Source organism: Ambystoma mexicanum, chromosome 8 (assembly GCF_040938575.1).
Source record: "Ambystoma mexicanum isolate Mex_15411 chromosome 8, UKY_AmexF1_1, whole genome shotgun sequence".
NCBI lineage: Eukaryota > Metazoa > Chordata > Amphibia > Caudata > Ambystomatidae > Ambystoma > Ambystoma mexicanum.
In genome coordinates, this window is record NC_090929.1 from 1,607,540,885 (window position 1) to 1,607,563,777 (window position 22,893).

At 46.6% G+C, this 22,893-nt stretch overlaps 1 long non-coding RNA gene across 1 annotated transcript; it reads right to left on the reverse strand.

Annotated features, from left to right (window-relative positions):
- Window positions 1-6,701: 6,701 nt before the first annotated feature.
- On the reverse strand, window positions 6,702-21,702 carry LOC138473242 (uncharacterized). Its single transcript, XR_011268747.1, has 2 exons — window positions 15,856-21,702; window positions 6,702-14,763 (listed from the first exon to the last, which is right to left on the reverse strand). It is a non-coding gene; the product is annotated as an uncharacterized lncRNA (long non-coding RNA).
- Between the last annotated feature and the right edge of the window lie 1,191 nt (window positions 21,703-22,893).

The window sequence follows — 22,893 nt, forward strand, 5'->3', positions numbered from 1 at the left end:
AGAGTCAGCAAATGATCATACAGGGGTTCAGTTAGGTTTCTGGCCTGGAGCAGGTGCTTCGGGCCTACCAGGTGACATGCTTCGCTAAGACACGATGCAGTGTCAAGCTGGTTTAGCTGCAATACAATAGTTCAGGTATCAGGTAATAAAATTGCGGCAAAAATGTTGCCGGTAAAAAAAATTCCAGCAAAGATGCTGCGGTTTGACCCGGTAAAAATGTACCCCATTATGCCATGTAAGGGGAGCGTGGGTTGCGGGGGTGTTCCCCGCATCCTTTACATGATTTTGGTGCCAAAACCACAGCATTTCTGCAGCAATATTTTGTATTCACAGCCATTTTTGCTGCGATTTTAAGACATGGAACCATAGTTCGGTTGTTTGGAGGAATCCAGGGAACACAGAGCAAATGGTTCAGTGTGGTAGAACAGGGATCTTGGACTGTTATGGCCCTCCAGTTGCTGTGAGGCCTTCACAAAGGACTTGAGCACAGGATACTCCAACTCAGAAGATCTGATGCAGAATGTTTGGTCCTGGTCCACAGCACTGGTCACTCCTGACGTTCCCTGGGATGTTCCCTGGTGCAACTGTCCCAAAGGAAGTCCAGGTGAGAATGTTAGGAACGTCTCTCTGGCCTTAAAAGATCATTGAGGATTTGAGGGAATTCTCCTGAAGGGGTGCAAGACTCCTTCCTTTAAAGGCACAAGTCCTCAGGTGATTCGTCTAAAGCTAGCCTGCTTTAGGAAACCAATCCCTGCTCCTGGCTGGGTGGATTCTGCCCTGTGGATCTTGCACCCAAAGTGCTTTGCTCCAGAGGAAGTAGAGGAAACAGGAAAAGGAAAGAAAGATAGTGAGAAATATGATGGTGGAAGACTTCTTCCAGTGTCCAGAGCACTGCTGTCTATCCTACTCCCTCCGCCTTCCCTCCTAATGATGACACAGACTTTTGGATATGCAGCATCCTGGTATGAGGCTACTCTTCCTGAATGGGTGTGATGCTTTAATACCTGGGCCCAGGAGAGCTTCCTGCTGTGCGGCTGTGTCTGGGGGAGGGGGCTACCGGCCCTCACAAAGAGAATCAAAGAGAGGCTGGGTCTTCTGGGTTTATTTCCTGCTGGGTGGCAGTATCGGCCCGCCTGACCTGAATACACATTCACTTCCGCAGCAGAACTGACTCAAAGGAGCTGACACGTGCGATATCAATCGGGATGTGGCAGCCATGATCATAATTATCGCCATGCACAAAGCCTAAACTCTGGCATAGCTTATTCTCTGAGATTACCCTGCCACCAGCATGGGGTACTCGTGATAATCGTAGTTTGGGCCCAGGGGACATATCTTAAATGTTTCCCCTGTGCTGCAATGACTGTGCTGTCGCTGCAGCGGTCGAGTGCATGACCTTTGAACCTGCTCTGCACCACAAGCAAAGCAGGTGCTGTGGATCAGGCTACTGAGGGCACAATTGCACTATGCTTTTGGAATAGAGTTGCATCAAGGGGGGATCTGGTTAGCAGATTAGCCCTTTGGAGAAGGAATGTCCTGCATCATTTTATGTACTAAAATTAAAAAGAGCCAGGGCTTTTCACCCTTGCCAGATGGCAATTCCTTACTAAATGTACTGTGTGGTATCATATTGGGAGACAGTCGACCAAATATTTCACCCAGTGTTTTGATGACTATGCTTCTGTATAGTTTACAACTATTGCATAGGTTGCTGTGTGTGTGTAGACACTTATGTACAAGACCTAATGCCTTGAAATGTATATGCTTCTTAACGGGGAGTTTAAACTTCACTTGATTAGGTGAGGCTGCATTCTGAAGACCATGCATACGGCAATAGATTTTCTTTGTAAGTGCCAGATGTAGGGTGTTGTCTTAGTCAAAGGTGTTTACCCATTATGTGGTTATCCAGAGGTTTTGGACTACACCACCCATGATCTTTCACCACTGACTAGGCTGACTGGAGTTGATGGGAGTTGAAGTCCAAAACATCTGGAGGGCCTTATAATGAGAAAATGCCACCGAGATGAAGCAATCGATCAGAGTAATTTCATCATTGAATGTGAAATAATAGAGAATTTTTCTTAGTTGTCATCCATGGTAAACACTGATTAAATTTGAGCATTGAGGTTCAGAACATAATGAATTAATATACTGTTATTTTGTAACACCTTTATCTTCCTGGAGCAGTTTCACATACATGGTGGCCAGAAATGTTGACCCTATGTTGTGGTGACCGATCCTTGGATGGCCAATTTCTATGCTTTGCTGCGATTTAGATTGAATTGGATGTCACACTTCCAGCCATCTTCTGCTGCCACGCATTCCTTAAAGTGTATAATCAGCATACATAAAGAAGCAAAGGCCATAGGAATTAATCAGACATGCTGGAGGGACACATTACACATTAAAAAGCAAAGGGGAGAGTGCAGGGTTTGTGGGGATGTTCAATGATTGGAGTTTCCGCAGTTTGAGCCCAATCTCTGAGATATGACTGTGTACAGCCTATCGCTTTGCCTTGTACACCCATCTATATTTATTGGCTATGGATTCTTATGGCTTGTCTCTGTGTTCTGTATCTGTTTTCTCTATAATTCTATGTAACCAATGGACTTGAGTGGGGCTTCTTCTAGATTGAAGAAGGTGCCCAGATCTAGTCTGCCGGCAGTAGGATCCCTCTTCTCTCTAGGTCCATGGAATGAAGGGCCAGGTAAACTTGGCTGGTGGGGAAGAGATTGGGTCTTGAGGTCGCACCAGACCACATATCTTTAACTCTGATATGAAAGCATTCTCCACTTAAAGAAGGCCTCGTCTTCTGAATCTACATCTGCCTCACCAAATGTACCTGGAAGCAGTATAGCCCTTGATGGAGTAGGCAACCTTGCTCCAGGAACGTTCCTAGATGGCTCAACAGTAGCACAAGCAGGATCAGGGCAGGCGATACATCAAACAGCACCGGCACCTAAAAATGCAGATACAAGTGTAGTTGCAATGGTGGTCGATTAGTCAAGGTTCTCATTAGTCCTTAGTGTGTTGTAATGCAGTTGAAGAGTCCTGCATTTGGCTTGTTGCGGGGCCAGCACACCAAAGTGCAAAGGGTGAGCCTCACCCTAAAAGAATCTATCTAGTTACTGTGCCTCCGCTGCCAACAGAGTCATAGGGCATGATTCACAGAACATTTTCCTATGGGATTGCACCACTATAAAAATGCGTTCATGAATCAGGCCCATAGTCATTAGTAGCATCAGACACCATGAATTTTGTGAATGTATCCACCTGACCCTACCTCTGGGAGACTGTTAGGAAAAATATCCATGTATGTGTAATTCTCCCTCCAGTTGTGAACCCCCCAACTTTTTGCTTTTGTTTGACCATCCTAGCCTGACTTTTACCAGTGGAGCCCAGACTTCTGCTGTACTCCGCTGGGCTTTTGCTCATTTTGTAAAGTGGAAACTGACATGCCTTTCCGACTGTCAGTACTGGCAGACTTTGTTTCCCTTAGTCTTTCACTGCGTTAAAATTTCTTAGAAACTTTTTATCAGAGCACAATGTACCCTCCAGTACACTGTGCTGGAGTCTCTTTTTCATTTTTAAGGCCATAGACACCTCAAAGGATTTTTGGTGAATGTACAAGTGTGCCCAGGACGAAGCTGACGGCAGCTGTTACTTTTAAAGCATTTTTGACTCTTTTCAATGGTCCAAACCGCATTTACCACGTTTGGCCCAGGACAGTTGCCAGTGCCTAAATTGGCCATGCCACAAAGTCCTTTGTTTTTGTCCTTTGGCCATTTTGTCCCTTTGCAGACCCAGGAAATTCCTTGTTTGCCATGCAGGGTCCCACGACAACTGAAGCTTTTGCTGGCTTCTGCATGCCTTGTTTGTGTGCGCCCAGGAAGTGGACTGGACTGTCTAGTTCCAATACACATCCTGGGTGCCAAGATGTCTGGTGTGCCCATTGGATGCCCTTTGTTTTGGCGTGAAGCAAACTTTGGATAAGAGAAGGCACCCTACACCCATTCCACACTGAACTTAGTAAAGGAGCCAAGTATCCTGAACTGAAGAAACAGATCCGTGGACCTGCTCGTGACCCGCTGGAAGGTTTGGCACCCTGACCCCATTGTTGTGCCGTCAGAGCCCCTGTTTCTCATCAATCACAGAAGGCCTGCAAGGGCGCTTCGACCCGTTGGAGTAGTGGGACCAACTACTTTGGAAGTGTTCCTGGCCTGCCATTGAACTGACTAGCTTGTATGGGACCTTTGCTTTGGAATCGCCGCTCGTTTGTGTTTCAACTTGAGGCTTTGGCAACTGTAAGCTCTTGGTAGAAGGCACTATCCTGCTGACTTTTGGACACCTAGCATTTCTATGTCTGGAATTAGGAGAGTCTGCCCGAACCCAAGCCTGTATGGTACCCGTGTCGCCCGCTGTGGTGAAGAGCTTTGTGGGTGCCTGGGTGCTGTGTCCCCCTGTGCCCTAAGACGACCTGCAGTGGAACCGACCCGATCCCTTCCCCAGAAGTGGAGAAAAGGCCACTGTCCCGCCATGGACTGAAGTCCCAGAACGCAGTGCCTGAAACCTAGAGAGACGCGATACTGCTGGACTCGAACCTGCGAGCGAACTGGAATTGACTGGACTTGACTGGATTTGACTGGACTCTACTGGTGAAGTTTGGTCCAGATTGCTGTGAGGGTCAGTGAGTACTTGCAACACTTACCGGTGGCCCCTGGCGCATCCATAGACTTTTACGCACAAGTGTTTACCAAGGGCTTTATTAGGGTAGCCTATTCTACCATCCTACTCCTGGTTCCTGGTAATCACTCTGCCCCCTTGTGTAGACCCTCCTTGAATAGTGGAACCTTATTCTTCATCGCCTCGCCCACCTTCCTAAGATACTACAGCCACTTGAAGAGACCCGATTTGTACTTAAACGCACGATCAAGCGCTACCGTGCTAAACGTACTTTTGAGCACAAGACCCCACACTTCATAGGGATTGGATTGCCTATTAGTTAGGGTGTGGGTTGCTGAAGAATTGCCTAAAGAATATTTACACTGTCTGACCCTCTTCTTTTACAGGTTGTGGATCTATACTAGCTTAATATTGCTTTAGGATAATAGTTACTGTATATATGTTCCCTAGTATTTGGTTGTGTTAGAATTGTTAAGAATTACTGTTGTTTCATCTTGTGTTGGACTTGAAAGGCATTTAGTAAATGTATATGTATTTTTGATGTATACACCTGACTGAGAGTCATTTGTGGTGTTGTTTACTGTGTGTGCTCATGGCGGACCTTTGATCACCCTCAACCCTCCTGAGACCTAGTCTTGACATGCCATAAATGCAACCTTGATAGGTCTGCCTTGTCCGGACAGTTACCCTGTTCCAAGAAACTAGGCTGTATACACCACCAGTAGTCTGTCTAATAATTGTGGCTGCATGTGTCCTGCACAATGTTGCCACACGGCACAGTGTACCAGTGGACATGCAGGTGGGACGCCTCCCAGACCCACAGTCAGAACCCTTAGCCATGCCTAGCCAAAGGGCAAGTGGAGAGGCTGCACACACACAGCTGGTACAATCGTAACTCACCTAAATACCAGCCCCTGTGGAGTACACACAGTGAAGCCAACTTCCATGTGCCATTCAATGAGGTATGCGGCCTATCCTCTGTGCCCACAAAAACACGCTGCAATGTGCCACTGGGAGCGCAAATGTCTGTATGTGTCCATTAGACATAAAACAAGATGGCCAATCAGAGGCCCCTGTGAAGTATGTAGTGAAATCAATCTTGAATATCAACAACTGTAGAAATGCAAAATATTCTGGCACAAGTACAAATATGACGCCATGGAAAAATGCATGAAATAGGCAATAATCACATTTTAGTACCTAGCCATTCATGATCACTAACTTCAGCAATTCCACCAATTCCGAGAAGCAAACCAAAATCTGATGAAAGACCTGTGGGACCACGTGCACTACAGGCAAAAACATATCCATGTTGCTGTGAGTGTCAGAGCAGCAGTGCAAGATTAAACATGTGACATACACACTGGGAATAGACATACATTGCCCTCCATATCAAAACATCAGAATAAGAGCCAATTTGCACTAGAGCAAAAGTGTTTGACACACCCCAAGTGCCACATTCAGGGGTCCTGCAAGTAATGGTGCCTGTGACACATGAAAGTAGCCTGTGACTCATGCCCCTAATCTGCATGGCAGTGCACAACTGAACCACACAGGCATATCAACGTTACACAACAGTGTCCATGTAGTACGCACAAAGCACAAGTAACAAAGTCCTAGAGCGCCATCACCTGTACAACAACAACTGGGCTGTATGTAGACACCAAACCACACACATGAAAATACAAGTAGGAAGGCATACTACGAATTTGATGCTAACAAAGTCATGCGAGGACAGCCCTGGACCCACAATGCATGCCACATAACAATACACTGGTTCAGTGGCCAAACCATTCCCTAACAACCACTATACCCACAATACACTGTCACATCAAAGCAGTCATGTTGAAACCGGAAAATAAAGTGCCCTACAAGAGAAATGCACATCTTACCTCATCCCATCTGATATCAAAAAACGAATGTGCAAGGTCAGGTCGATCTCTGCTGAAGAGTAACCACTGCTACACCCTGAAGGGGGGACCGCTTGTGTGGGTGGTCACAGAATTCTTATGAAACTGTTCTTCTGCACAAAAGGGTTTTATTTTGAAGTGCAGTGGTGTAGTAATACACTGGTATTTTTAAAAAAAGCATAGGACATTCACATTTGAGGACATGCAAAGTGTAGTACCTAAGTACGAATGATCAAGTAGTCAATATTGGAGACATCTACTTGTACAGTTTGTTCATTCTCTATAGGTTCCTTGAGAAGGAAGCATAGAGAATTCAGTGGAATCATAAACAGGTGGGGGGCCCATAGAGTGTGGGCACAATCAAGAGTTGAACAAAAACATATAATACATGTCAACACGACAGTGTTTCGGCCATTTTGCGTGGAGCTAGGTGAGCTCTAATGGTGTAGGCCTTCATCAGGACAGGAGTGTCTTTACGAGTGGAGGGTCCTATGTGGTCTGTAGGAGTGAAACAGACAAAGAATGTGTCAGGATGTACGTGGTCAGCAAAGATCTAGCAGAGAAAAGTTATGAATACTATGTAGGGCGGATGCCGGTACTTACCGAATCCAAGGAGCTTAGTGGCTCAGATTAGGAGGTGGAAGGATCCACTTCTTTAGGATGCAGTTGTCATCTTGTCAACAGGCGCGGTCACGTCTGTAAGGGGATGAGGAAGTAGGATTACTAAATGGCGCCCCAAGGGTGCGGTTCCTCTCTAGACCATAGTTAGTGTGTGACTAGGGAGGTGGTGGTGTAGGTTTTAGCAGATTTGGTGAGAGTAGACCTAGTGGTGGTCCCACTAAATGTGGAGTGCGCTTAAATGGGATAAAAAGGGCTTCTGTGGAATAACAAAATGCCATTTATCAAGTGCACGGAAAACTTAGTGCAAATCTGTATTTAATTCAATGTGATTAAAAAAAGTGCCCCTTCTCATCGGTCCTGGGGGAAGGGTGGACCGTGATCTATGTGGGCTGTGCAAGTTCTGGATTACGGTGCCACAACACGTGTCATGTAGCCTATGGTGTAGGTGGCATGAAGGGCTATGGGTGTTTAAATGTGCAGAGTCATGCTGTTTAGAGATTCCTTACAGTGAGGGTAGGCCTACCAGTTTCTGGGCATGATGCTGCGTGCAGTAAAGCTTACCTATTGTCAGTGCATTCAGCTGACAAGATCATTGAAGCAGCAGTGTGACGTCTCGGATGTCGAGGATGTAAGTGTGTTAAGTGCAGGCCAGGGCCATGTTAAAGAACAGGGGCCCTGTGGTGGGGTGACTACCTAAATGCCTGTTTGGAGTTGATGCAGGCAGTCAGTAGGGCCAAAATGCAAGTCATGCATGGTGACTACCTAAATGCCTGTTTAGAGTTGATGCAGGCAGTCAGTTGGGCCAAAATGCAAGTCATGCAAGGTGTGGCGCATGATGATGATGTCAGCCACTGTCAATCCCATTGGGTGTCAGCTGTCATGTAGTATAGAATCAGGCCTGTGTTACTTCATTGCCACATGTTGTTCATGACAGGTATATGACATCAATGGTTTATATCAATTTACAGATGTAATTACTTTAAATAAAGATTTGACAGAAAATCAAAAAACAAATTGTTACACAGTGCAAATTCTTGTTTTTAGAAAATGGAAAGGATCTGTATGAAAGTCTGGCCAGATGCAAGGTGGATGTGGTTTCTCAGAGAGCATCTGCAGCCATATTGTATAAAGCACATTGCTGTAGATGGGTATTCTGTCATACGACATACAAACTGTGGCCATATTTTACAGGAAATGCTTCCACTCTACAGTTATGTTCAAACCTTCTTTGACAGTTCATAGTTTGTGGACCCATTTCTGTTCTAGTCTGTTCAGGGTTTTGTCAATGTCTCCACCTCTACGCGTGATGTTCACTTTCTGTAAGTCAGACCACTTTATATCCATGTTGGTGTGGTTATTCTTAACATAGTGTTCAACTAGTGGTTTGTCCAGTACCTTGTTTTTTAAACAAGACCGGTGCTCGCCCATTCGGGTCTTCACAGCTCTCATGGTTTTCCCAACGTATAGAAGTCCACATGGGCATTCAATGGTGTAAATAACTTGTTTGGTATTACAGTTTGTGTGATCCTGTAAGGTCCACGAGATCTCTTTGTGTGTGAATACTTTGGTTGTCTCAGTGAACTGGCAGGCCATGCATTTACCACATCGGTAGTGTCCTTGGACATGTGGTAAGTTCCATAGAGTATTGGGTTGTTTTGGAGTTTCAAGAAACGTATGGACAAGTGACTCTTTGATGTTGCGGTTTTTCTTGAAGATAAAAAGGGGCACTTTTCGGAGAGATCCAGTGTTCTTGATCAGTGGCCAGTGCTGCTTGATTGTATTTTTTATCAAATTGCTGAGGAGACTGTAGGTTGTCACGGATTTCCTTGGGTAGCCTCTATTGAGAAGGCAGTTTTGTAGATCTGTGGCGTGTTTCTCATATGTGTCACGGTTGGTGGAATTCCTCCTAATTCTCAAGAACTGTCCCTAGGGCAGGTTATATTTCAGACCTTGAGGGTGATAGCTTCCAAAGTGTAGTAAGGTGTTCCGGTCTGTAGGTTTCCGAAATAGTTCTGTGTGTAGATGGTCTCCTGACCTGTAGATGTGGAGGTCTAGGAAGTCAATCCCGTGGAAGTCCCAGTGCATCGTGAAGTTGATGTGAGGATTGCATAGATTGAGCCATTCCTGGAATGCAGTTAGGTCTTGTTGGTTCCCCTGCCATCTGAACCTGCATCATCGGGACTCTGCAGTCCACCAAACTCCCGCTCTCTTGGCCTGGAAACCACCAAACCATCATGCTGTTTCCTGTGCATGCATAGAGCTGGTAGTTGCATACCAATTCCTGCATCAATCATTCCATGCCAAAATCATCTGTAGAGGAAAACAAATCAATGTGAGTGCCGGCAACACATCCATGCACCCAAACATACACCAATATGTGCCCCCTGAGTGACATGCTACAAATGTATACACCAACTCACCAGCCACCCATCACCATGTGTCCTGACACACATGCAGCCACCTCTGCCCACCTCATGCCAATGCAACATAAACAACCCACATAGTTACATCTTAGCCACCCACATACTCTGCACTGGGCGCCCCCCTGAGTGACAAGCAGTGAATGACCATGTTACACGTACCCATCATCATGCTGATGGTCCATACCCAACACATAATAATAAATAATAATAATAATTTAGCATTTTTATAGTGCTACGAACCCTCAGGTATCTGAGCGCTGCTTATTATTACCCACGGTGTGTGGTGCTCATTTATAGACCTCGGAAGGATGAAAGGCTGAGTTTGGCCCTGCCGGGATTCGAACCTGAGTTAGCAAGCTCTGCACGGATGTCAAAGCGAGCGCTCTACTCGCTGTGCCACTTGACCACAGTCAGCATGACACTGGGATAACCCCCAAAAAGAGAACATTGAGAGAATGGAAACCCAGTAGCACCTTTGCAGTATTGTCAATGCCATGATATACCATCCCCTTATCAATGTGTCATTGTGACAATGCAGTAAACACTGGAAGTTTAGACGATGATGCTAAGCCCAAGAAGAAGTGAAACACAAATCTCACCAATTGCACACAAAACGTGATCTTGCAGAAGGCAGCACTTCACAGAGGCAGCTGTTAGACTGGAAGGCAGGTCACTGAGGCAACTGGCGTGTGACACACAAGCCAACATGAGAAACCAATGACACAGGCCAAGGACAAGCACACACAAAAGCGAGCATGCAAAAGTGAAGTTCAAGCAAAGTCAGATTTCACTGGTAATGGACTGAATTGGGTGAAATATGCATTGAACTGACATTAGCATTGAAATGCACCCAGCAGCTGTCAACATGCCTCACTATAAGTGATGGTGCACCCTGCATGGCACATGGTCTCCATGGCAATCAACAAAGAATGGACAACCACGTGTGCCTGATGTCGGTGGAGTTCATTGCATCACAACAATGTGCAGCAATGCTGGTATGTGTGTGGATTGGTCTTGGGACAGCAACCCCAGAAGGGGAAGAAGCACCACAATTGGACTGTCTGTATGGGTAGGAATTACATTTAAAACTACTTCAAAGGGAAGACATGTGACAGCCAGTACACATGTGTTATGTGCAAGGAAACACTCAGCACCACTTTAAAGACGTGTCACAGCACACAATCAGCCAGGGCTGCCACACTCATGACAAATCACCAACTAAGGCCTTAAAGTGAGTGATACTCACCCCCAACTAGGATCCCGCAACCAGTGCCACCATGATTATCTTGAAAAAACAACATGCATACATAAACCATCCTAACAACATTTGTCACATGCACCCACAAAGCTGGACCCGTTTCCCACAACAAATAAAATAAAAGCAACCCTACACAGTGCTACAAAACAATGCACAGATCAAACCCTGAGTGCACTTCCCTTACCTGCACATGTAATCCACCTGGGTTTGGGTTGCATCCACTGCATACCACCTGCAAATACATTTGCAAATTGCAAAGACATGCATTGCAACAACTTCAAGATACTGGCCATCCATCACAAAACATGTAGGGAACACAAAAGTGGGCATACACCACCCAGTGTACAAGGATCACAGAGTGCAAGAGGGAGACATGACACAGAGTGACGATTGATGAGCAGTGGAGTAGAGCGGGAGAGAGTGAGAGAGAGGGACAGGAAAGACCATCGCAAGGAGGAGACTGTCTGGAGTGGAGATGAGGACGGACCCGACTGACATCACAGTGTGTGAGGGCATAGACAATCTGACCTTGGGATGGAGACATGAACACCTCTTCAAGTAGCATCCTGGTTGGACAGCACATAAGGAACACAGATGGACAAGAACCAGATCTAGTAATAAATGAAGGACAAAAGTGGGTGACGGTGAAGGGCAGTGTGAGGAGTGTCACAAAGAAGAGATGCAGGTTCAACAGCTTGACGCACAACTTTGCAAGGGGTTGGGGACTTCCTAACAGGCCCTTAATCTAGAGTGGAAGTAAACTCAACCATAAAGTAAAAATAAAACAGTCCTAGTCAGTACAACCTAATGCCTGCCCTAATTCTAATACAAAACGTGCAAGGGAAATGTACAGAAAATTAAAAGGATAGTGTTCTCAACAAAAGTATCAGGATGGCAATGGGTTTGAAGCAATGATGAATCCCTTCCCCACAATGTCACCTCGGGACAATGGGATTCAAGGGCATAGGGACTTAGGCAGCACAATTTTCCCCAGTGATGCACCTCTTGCTTTCTGGGACGGGTCAACAGAATGTTCAGGCTTCTTTCATAATCAAATGTTAGTTTAGACTTTCCAAAAACAAAGGTTGCAAATGTTTTCCACAAATAGACTTCTTCGTCTTGAAACAAAAGCTTAATAGTCTCAATATTTCATAAAGGTCTCAGGGATACCCTTACCCAAGCTTTCTTGGTCAAAGACTTTCAAGACAGCATAGGTTTGGCTTCTGACTGTGCCTGACCACTTCGACAACTGTTACCTTCTCTTTCTCCCAATGCTTTCTGGTACTTGTAGTTGCAAGATTATGGGCTTCTCTCCGTCGGGTTCGAGCAACTCATAATATTACTGATTTCCCTGAGTCAGGCTCAGATCTCTTATCTTTTATATCATCCTCGCTCAGTCGGGCTCAGGCCTTCAATACCTTTTCCACAGTTCACACAAGCCTCCCTCAGTCGGGCTCAGGTTTGAAATGCACTTCTCCAGTGCACACAAGCTCCCCTCGATCAGGCGCATGCTTCATTCCATGTTAATTTATATTTCAACCAATCCCTTTTGCTTTTTAACAATCAGGCATGTTACTACAGAGACTTTCGACTGTGCTGCATCCAACAGCAGGACCACTGTATATACATTGTATCACACTGTCTCTTTCAGGCATTGATATTTCTTTACTCACAGTTGCCGTATTACGCACAACCTGGTCTTCATAAAGTTACTTTCAAGCAAAAACAACCAGTCTTTTGTTCTTCTTGTGCAGTTCTTTTGTCTGTCTTTCTTGAGACTTCTCCACAGCTTGTAAAGTCTTCTGGCTTTCTCCCCACCAATCTCGCATTCACATCAGCTCCTGAAATTCTGTCCCTTCTCGCTCCCAGCCTCGCTCAGAGTGTACCTGTGTGCTCCACCTTTTATCCCAGGTGGGAAAGGTAACAGGTTTCAGGTGGGGATGATTGGAAAGGGAGGCCTGACCTTGCCTGGCCTCATTACCGGGACAGAGCCATTGAAAAGAGTCAGAGGTAATATTCATGAGTCTGTTCCTGATCTTCCTCTGCCCAGTAGAAGTGATAGAGTGGGAAGGGTGATGATCATGGGAGTTGTAGTGCCCTACAAAATAGGTTGGGATAGGAGTAGGGATAATGTCAAAAAAAGGAGGGAACAAAAATGGTGGGGTTGCCACTTTCTCCTGTAGTAAGAAGAAGCTGATTTTTGAAAGGTGTTTGATAAAGAAGGGGTATTCCTCATCAGTGATATGTGCGGTAGAATTTGTTCTGCCTTGGTTGGTATCCCAGGTTTGTTTTCCAATAAGGGATAAGGTTGTGGGAAGTTGGTATAACAGTAATCTACACAGGCTGGGGGTGTTGGGTAAGGAAGTTGAAGCAGGCGAGGGGGAATACCATGTCTCACCTTTAGGTGGTCTCCCCTAGGTCCCCAGAGATCCTTTACCCAGGTGATCCTCCCTCGCTTGTCCGCCCCCAGGGTTAGAATCCAAAAGCGATGGTCTGCCCCAGGCCACTTGAGCATGGAATCCGTGGGTTCCAGCAGTGAGAACACCTTCAGGTTTCTCACAGCAGACTGGCAAAGAATGGGCACATGTGAAAGGTCAATCATCAGCTCTACACCAGAAAAAACACAGGCAACACACACCATGGCATGCAAATCACCCAAATACCCATGTATGCTAAACCCCTGCAAATAAGGCACTCCAACCATATACACAGGCACAACACCAAATAACATACAGCCCAGTACTACAGCACTGTAAAGGGATCTATGGGCAACATTCAGCTGTTTCCTCGCCTCCCAACACCCCACACACCCTGATTGAGACGCTCCCAGGAAGTGTGCATGGATTCCAGGGTGCACTTGCAACTCACACAGGGAGAACAGATGAAGACAAGCTGTGGGAGGTGGACGATCATACACATGCATGGGTCCACAATGTGGGAATGCAATTTTCATTCACTGATAGTGGCAAATGACATGAAGAAGGAATTAAAAGCAAAGGACATGTAACACACCCTGCTGCGGATAACCTACAAAATCAAACACTGTAATAAAAGTGTCCTCATTGTGTAACACAGAACCTGTCAGTCATGGGAACACAGGCATCAAGTGTGACAAACATGTCATGTGGAGTGAATGCACAAAAGAGGCCAGAATAATCATCCATAGTCTACGTCATGGAGCACTGCAGCAGAGGATGTTGACATATGAGAATCAATATGTGTGGCACATGTTGAACAGTGGCATGTCTGGGCAGGTCATGGAAGTGTAGAAGGGAGTGGATTGTGAAGTGGCACAGGTCAAAGCAAAGTGTGCAAAGGGAATAACCCTGCAGCGCACAGTAGGAAACATGTGGACAGGTGAAGTGGAAGGGTGCCACTAAGGGCACATCATCACGGTTGGTCATGCAGATGCACAGTGAATGCATGCCATCAATCAGTCCGTACATCCAGATTCAATGAAACATTGCCAATGGGGAAAGTGTGTATAGTGCTGTTCGTTCACTTCCAATTATGGTGTCAATCCACACAAACAATGCACACGCATAGAAGTGTAACATGCATGCGTACAGACACACATCTGCCCAGACATTCCCCAAGATACAAGGTTAAGCCACCAGTATGTCAGGTTGTACACTGCATGAAAATATCATGGTGACCAATAACGCAGACACAACATGCGAGACATAGCACATGTTTACCTGTTGACTGAGCGGTCATGGTGTGATTCCCTCATCAGCTCCACCAGCAACTGTGCCTCCAAATGAGTGAGAGGAGGGCCAGTGCCTGGCAGAGGGCATGGGGACTAGGGATGCAAAAGTGTGCATGGTGGTCCTCAGATGGAAGGCAGTCACTGCAAGATTCTGTAGCACTGCAAAAAATGGGCAATGGATTACAACAGCCGTATTTCACAATCCTGCATGAAGCACACATACGTTAAGAATCATTTAACCCAATGTTACCTGCACATGCCCTCCTGTTTTCCACAATGCAACCATGGCAGTTGACGTCACTGTGCATGGCTGCTTGGAGCGGGGGGTAGTCCACCCTGGAGAGGGGAGGGCTAGGTTGTTAGCGGACCAAATATTAGACACAGATAAAAAAATACCTCCATGGGCTCATGGACCTTACGGCAACAGTGGAAAAGGAGGCTGGTATGTGCAGGACCCCCATTCTGCGGTTGATCTGCAGGAGGATATGGTTTTGGAGCCACACCATGCAGTGCCGAGGCCTGATCTTCACTGGCCGCGGCCAGCCATGACACAGTTGAATGCACCAGCACAGTGAGGTTGGTGAGGTCTGGTTGGTGATGCATCTCCTCATAGATGGCTGCAGTCTGTATGCGCGCTCACCCGTGATGCATTTAGTTGCTCAGAGAGTGTCTGCCTGAAGGCATCCATCTCCTCTAGGATCAGTGTCCTAGTGGCTGAGAGCTCTTCATGGATGGCAGTCCTCATGGTGGACATGTCATGCCTTAGGGCTTCACTGTGTGCCTGAAAATCAGCCTGTCGGCCCTCAATGTTCGCCTCTATGCGCAGTAGCGCCATAAGGACTACATGACCTGCAGCTCTTGCTCTCACCGGGCCGCTGGTGGGGTCATGGACTTGGCCATCTTATCCATCCCCTCAGATATCTTGTCCAACAACACATTCCTATGTCATTGGGTAGCATGCAACATCTGCTGCTCCCACTCAGTCTCCCCAGGCTGCACACATCCCCCACGTGTGAAGGGCCCACGGCGGACAGATGCAACATTCCATGCCCGTTGCTGTGGTGCCCCTTCATTGGCTGCAGGTCTGCACCCTTTGGACATCAGCCCCAGGACCTGAAGCCAAATCATGGGAGGGTGGCCTTGCAGCCGTAACCACCGCAGATGGGGGACAACCACTGACTGGCCTTGACAATCCAGTTGCTCCACTGTAGACTCACGGCCCCCACCTGATCCGCCCATTGGGCCACTCACCTTTGCCCTCTTTGAGATATGCAGACTAGGTTCAACATCAAAGCCAGTTGAGTCAGAAGACTGTCCAGCAAGGCTCAGGATGGTCTGGAGCACCAGTGGGTTCTCACAGCCTACCACACCATGTCCCCCACTGGCGGTCTGACGCACCATCAACTGTTCATCCTCCTCCTCCTCCGCATATGGTGCCTCCTGACCTGCAAATGGGCAGAGAAAGAAATATTCAATATGCCTTCAATATCTGTCTCTCAACTTCAACTTTTCCCATGTCCCTTATACATGCTTCCATCATCCCGATTTTAAAGAAACCTACAGCCGACCCACTACTTGTTTCAAATTTCCATCCTATCTGCCTGCTACCCTATCTCTCTAAATTACTTGAACGGTTGGTCTATTCTCAAGTTTCTACCTTTATTTCTAACACTTCTATTCTCCCACAATTCCAGTCTGCCGTTTGCCCGTGTCACTCCATGGAAACTGCTCTTATTTCTGGTTTGGACTCACTACTTACTGCACGCTATTCTAAAGACTCATCTCTACTTATGCTTTTAGACCTATCTGCTGCGTTCAACACCGTCAACCACTCCCTTCTACTGGCATCTCTTTCTGCCTTTGGTTTTGCAAGCTCGGTCCTATCCTGGTTTCAGTCATATCTGTCTCAAAGAACCTTTTCTGTTTCATGGGCTGGCAAACCATCTAAATCTTATTTGCTTTCCCATTGTGTTCCGCAAGGGTACGTATTGGGCCTTTTTCTGTTCTCTCTTTACACTTCCCCTCTTCTTGCCATGATTTCTTCCTTTGGTCTGTCACACCACTTTAATGCTGATGACGCTCAACTTTTTTTTTTCTTTTCTTCTTTTTCTTCCGGGATTCACCACACTCTTTCTGCTTGTCTTTTGGCCATCACATCTTGGATGTCTTCTCACTATCTCACACTTAATGCTGGGAAAAAAGAGGTTCTCTTTTTCCCCGCTAACACCCTTTCCCCTCATCCTCCTCCGTCCTTTATTTCTTTTCCTCCATCCCAGCTTCCAATCTCGTCTATGGCTCGAAATCTGGGGCTCTATCTTGACCCTTGCCTATCCTTCTCTCATCACATTTCTTTAACTTCGCCCGCATGTCGCTTTCACCTAAACTATATCCGTAAAGCCTGTCCATTTCTCACTTTTCAAGCTTCAAAACTGTTGATTTCTTCTGTGATCTTTCCCAGACTCTTTTACTGTTCTTCTGCTCTTTTTGGGCTGCCAATTTCTCTTCTTGCCCCTCTAAAATCGTTTTTTAACTCTTCTAATCGTCTCCTTTGTCTTCTTCCTTTCTGAGACTCCATCTCTTCCTCCTTAGCTACTATTGGCTGGCTATCTTTTCACTCTCAACTCAAATTAAATTTTCTATGCCTCGTCTTCAAATCCCTCTATCGTCTTGCTCCTGACTATCTTTCTGTCTTGGTATCTTTCTATACCCCTTCTCGGTCTCTCCACTCTTTCTCTCAATATCTCTTCAATATCAATATCTCTCCCCCAGTGTGCTCAATATCGTTTTTGTACTTTTACTCTTCTAGCTCCTCTTCACAGGAACACCCGCCCCTTCTCTCTTCGTTCTATCTCTGTCTACTCTTTATTTCGTAAGTCATTGAAATTTCACCTTTTGCAACATGCTTGATTGATTGCTTTCTTATTATTTTTGCTTATCCATATTACTGTACCGTTCCCTGTTCTCTGTACAGCGCCTTGGCTTAGGCGCTATATAAAATATAAATAAATACAAATATAAATAAATTCAAATATAAAATATTGATCCATGTTCAAAGAGACAACAATGAACATATGCTTGAAGGAGTACTGTAACAAGAAATGGCAGGGCATGCACCCATCAGACATTGTGCATTCACACACTTAGTCCAGTAAGCAACAGATGGATGGCATTTGCTGAAAAGTGACCCCCCATCCTGCTACTTATCATGTCCATGCCAGCAGTTGGCATATTGACATTCAACAGTGGTGTAAACGCATGATGAGGGGCCATTCAACTGTCAAGTCGCCACACATACCAGGGGAAAGGTAATGCATATGTGACATTTGAATGTTCAATGACATCACATGGGACAGCCAGACATCCATATCCACAGACAACACCACGTTCAACACATGACACACTAATCAGGTCTGGGACAGGGAACTACAGGCAATGAGGACCTGCAGGAAGGCATTGAAAGGGAAGAAGCCCATCAGTAGGAACACCTGAATGTGTGCCTTCTAGTTAAGGTATGTGAAGTGCAGAGACTGAGAGTGGATTGGACTTTGTAAACAAGGTCCACAGATCCAAGAAGGGTGAGGGTAGTGGCCCCATGAAGTGCGCCCAGAGTGTGGGAGGGTAAGAGGCACCATGCATAACAATGAGTAGGCTCTCTGTGTCACTGGAATTGAGTCAATGGGCCTCATTACGACCCTGGCGCTAATGGGTTAACGGCGCCGTAAAAGGCTGCGGCGCCGTTAACCCATTAGCGCCTTACTACGAGGTCCCTTTGCGGGACCCGATCTAAACGGCTGGTCTAGAACAGCCGTTAAAGTAGGGACCCGCAAAGGGACCTTGGTGCTAAGTACAGTACCGCAATTTGCCAGTCCCATTGAGCCCTATGGGGCAGAAATGGGAATGGGGAAGGGCCAATGTTCAATGGGGAATTACCGCCCCACCAACCTTGGAATGGGGTGGTAATTCCCTATTGAACATTGGCGGACTCGTTACGATTGCAGCACCAACCATGGTGTTAATAGCACCATGGTTTAGCGCCAGTATCGTAATGAGGGCCAATGTGTGTGTGGTCTGTGGAAACTAATGCAACTACACTCTGGGAACCCGACAATGTGCGCTGACAGACAGCTCAGACATGCATTGTGACAAGGAAACCCATAGGAGTGGTTGACAAATGCAAAATGCAACTCTGCATGACATGGCGTGACAAGGCGTGAAAAAACATTGTCTGCATGCACCGGTCTAGCAGTGCAGAGTGAAATGCAACAAATATGTAGCACTGAACAGTACTTTTAGGTGTCACATGGTGCACATGTGCCGGGGGAGTACCCTGTGAGGAATGTGTCCTGTCACACAGACACATGCCACAAATGGCAGCCACAAGGGCTATGCCCAGTATGATGGCCATTTGACATGAGTCTGTACATCACAAGACATGCTTTACCCAGGGCTGTCATACAAATGTAGCCAGATGTGCCAATACACAAATGATGTGGGTGATGCATGACTGACAAAACACACGAGGCGCAATGATGGACACTCACCGGATGTGTTCTCATAATTCTCCAGGCCTCCCAAGCCTTGCACCTGCTCAATGAGGATGAATTGGCTTGTGGTCTCTTCGTGCAGTGTCAGCTGATCCTCCTCTGCTTGACTCCCTCCAGTTGCCATTGCAGAGGCCAGGGTGACATTCAGCTTGTGCTTGGTGCGACGGGTGAGATCATTCCAGTACTTCAAAACCTGTTCCGCTGTGTGCTTCTCCACCCCTAAGGCATTAATCTGGTCCGTGACACACTGCCAATGCACCATATGCTGTGCGTGTGTATGTGTGCTCCCTGCATACAGGCACATGTCACGATGATGATCGGTTACATAGTCAATGAGGATCTGGAGCTCCTAATCAGTGAAGTTCTTCTTCCTCTGCGGGACAGTGTCTTGTGCCGTGTGTTGACATTGAGCCTCTTCCTCCTGTGCAGGGCATCCCTTCCTGCCACGAATGGCACAGGGTGTTGGAGCTGGCTGTCTGGCTGGAACCAGGTTGGCATCCAGGTGCCGGGCCACCTTTGGAGTGTCCTCCTGGGGCAGGGGCAGGTATCGCCACACCACAGCCCGACTGCCTGGGGCTGGGGCAGATGTTTCACCACCATGTCCCCCACACCGACCCTGTCTGCCCCCTTTCCCTTTTGGGGCCTTTCTACTCATTGCACAGATGTAAAGGATTTATGGAAGGCCCACCAAGTTATTGTCCTGGGCAATATGAATCAGGGAACTGTCTACGTGATGTACAACGTAGATGTGTGGTCCAGCAAGGCTCAAATGTACCCCAAAAGGGAAGAAATGGTATGCGATACACAGTGGCACCTAAAAATACAATAATTGCATACATGGTACCCAGAAAGCTTCCTATAACTGAAAAAGCAATACACGATACGCAGTGGCAACCCCAAAAAATAATTGCATCCATGGTACCTGGAAAGCTTCCGATAACTTGAAAAGTGGTACGCAAAACACAGTGGCACCCAGATATTAATAAATTGCTTATGCGACACACCGTATGCCTCAGAAAGTACACAAAAACATGCGCGTATGTGCAGAGGTAAATCCCCCCACCCCCCAAAGAAAATTGGGTACGCGATATCTGAAGGTAAGGTTTCCATAGCAAAATACACATAGGACTTTGTAACCTTCATGCACAACTACTGATGCGTGTCGCTTCACTTATCTTACGGCGTCATTGCCGGGAACCATGTAGGTGTGTCGCATAGGTGCATAACCGCACTCGGGATGTTATTTACGCGTTTAGGACCGGTACTCTGCTTTCGGCTGCTGCGGATGCTTGATGCACACCACTGTTTCTCCTGCCTAAACTGCTACTGATTCTGCCTCCTCTGGCCCTGCTGGGCCTCATTCAGTCCTGTAGTGCTGCTGCCTGCTCCAGAGTCAGTGCCTGCTTGCCATCTGCACTGTCTTGGTGTGCCAGCTGCCCCACTTTTGCCTGGACTCCTGTGTTGGCCCTGCAACCACCTCCTCTGTACTTTCTGGGACTTCCACCTCTACCAACACCACTGTTGCTCCGCTACACCTACCCAGGACCCAGGAAGCCCATACCTGCCCCGGGTGTGGCATGTCTGCCCCATCTATGTCACCTAGGAGGGCAACACCCCCACGTTGAGGCATAGGGCTGCCAACTTCAGCAACACCAAACTTGTCATCCTAGTGGATCGGGTCCTGGGTGCCTATGATGCCCTCTACAACCCAGCTACATAGCTGGACACAAAGGCAAGGCAAAGGATCTGGGATGACATCACGGCTGCCATCAACAGAGAGGGGGTGGCAGTGCGGTCCAAGGAGACGGTCCAGAAACACTGGGACGACCTCAAGACCCACAGCCATACCAAGGCACTGGCACGGAACTCACCATGGAGGTGTACCGTTCTGGCTGGCACTGGTTCAGCCAGATACAGCTGCGGATACTTGAGAGGTTCTTTCCGGACCTCCAATCCCGGCTTATGCCGGTGGTAAGTACTTATGTGGGACAATGCTCTAGGGCGTATGTGTGGCATGCATGTTTGCAGATGCAGCATCGTATTTGTGGCTTGTGTGTTTTGTTAGACGCAGCTGATTGGTGACTCATGCCAATGCAGGCCATTTGGGAAGTCAGACATTGTATGCTGCCATTTGCATGAGGATTGCCAGATTGTGCATTCATGGATTGTTGTTGTTGTGCACGTGCAGTGTGTGAGCATGGAGCAAGTGCTTGCACATGACCAATGTGGACATGCTATGTTGTGGGCATGAGAGTGACATGCATGATGTCCGAGTTCCATGTGTGGCACAACTGACAGTTGTCATGCTGAGAACCTGGTGTCTGCAGAAGCTGCTGAACCCCCGACAATCCACCCAAAATGTGGCACTCTGAGCTGACATAAATATAACTGCTCAGTTTACCTCACTTTCAGGGGAAAGGGGGAAGGGACAAAGAAACAAACATCAGGCTGGAAGCTATCAACTCGCTGGTTCTTCACCTGTAGTTAAAACATAAACATGCAGTATACCTCATTACTCATGGGTTACTATACAAACCTTAAACTCTAAATCCTTTACCAAAATAGTTTAAAAACCATACCTGGTACTTCTCTTCACAATGCCCAGAGAAGTGATAAGCAGACAAGACTTCCTTACTTGTGGACCAGAATCTTATAGATCATTCAGCCTTCTCAGTAGGTCCATGAATGTAATTTAACTTTGTAGTTAGTCTGCTCAACCCTAAGATTCTTGAACAAGGTCTTCAAATAAGTTTTAGGAAGTTCTTTTAAGTTCTTGTATTTGTTTTTAATATTTTCTTTGTAGAGTGTCTTTTTCTCAGGTACGAATTTAACTTGCGATGGAATCTTCACATGGAAAGCCAGCACACGCGCTAAATTCCAAAACCGCGGGGGAAAAAATCACACGCGCTTTACTCCAAATCGCGGGAAATACGCACACGCGCTAACAACCCAATTCGCGGGAAAAACGCACTCGCGCTAAAGTCCAAGACGCGATAAAAAATTACACGCGCTTTCCTCCAAGTCGCAGGAAATACGCACACGCGCTGACAATTCAATTCGCGGGTAAAACACACTCACGCTAAAGTCCAAGACGCGATAAAAATTACACGCGCTAAAGTCCAACTCACAAATAAATACGCACACGCGCAAATAACCAAATCGCGAGAAAAAACACGCGCTTATTTTATCACGCAGAAAAACCCTTGCGTTAACAAACAGTAAACGCGAGTCCAAAGTTCACGCTTGCGCTTCACTCTCACGCGCAGAGACACACGCGCGGGCTCAAAGTAACGGGAAAAAACTCACGCGCTAGTTTGAATTGACACATAGCGATAAAAACAAACGTACGCGCTTCAATCTTTTTAGATACAGATTTGCGATTTCAATCCCTTAGGTAAATATAACCTTTTTACAAAGTTCAACAAAACTAGAAGGTCACTTATCTTGTGAATAAGACTTGAAAACTTCTTTTCTCAGAAAAAACGGAAGTTTCTGACTCCTGTCCTGTGTCTCCACCAAACTCCAAACACGACTCCTGTTATACTTTCAGATCTTCCGCTCAACTGCTAGAAACTTGTCACCCTTGACAAAGTTAAGCAGGAGCAACAACGCACACGACCTCTCAGCTGGGCAAGGACGATGAAAGGCAGTTTAGAATGTTCATTGTCCTCCCTATAAACAATCCCCAGCCAATCAGAATTTAGACTGAGAACCTCCATCTTGGCTTGGGGCAATTTCCATAGAC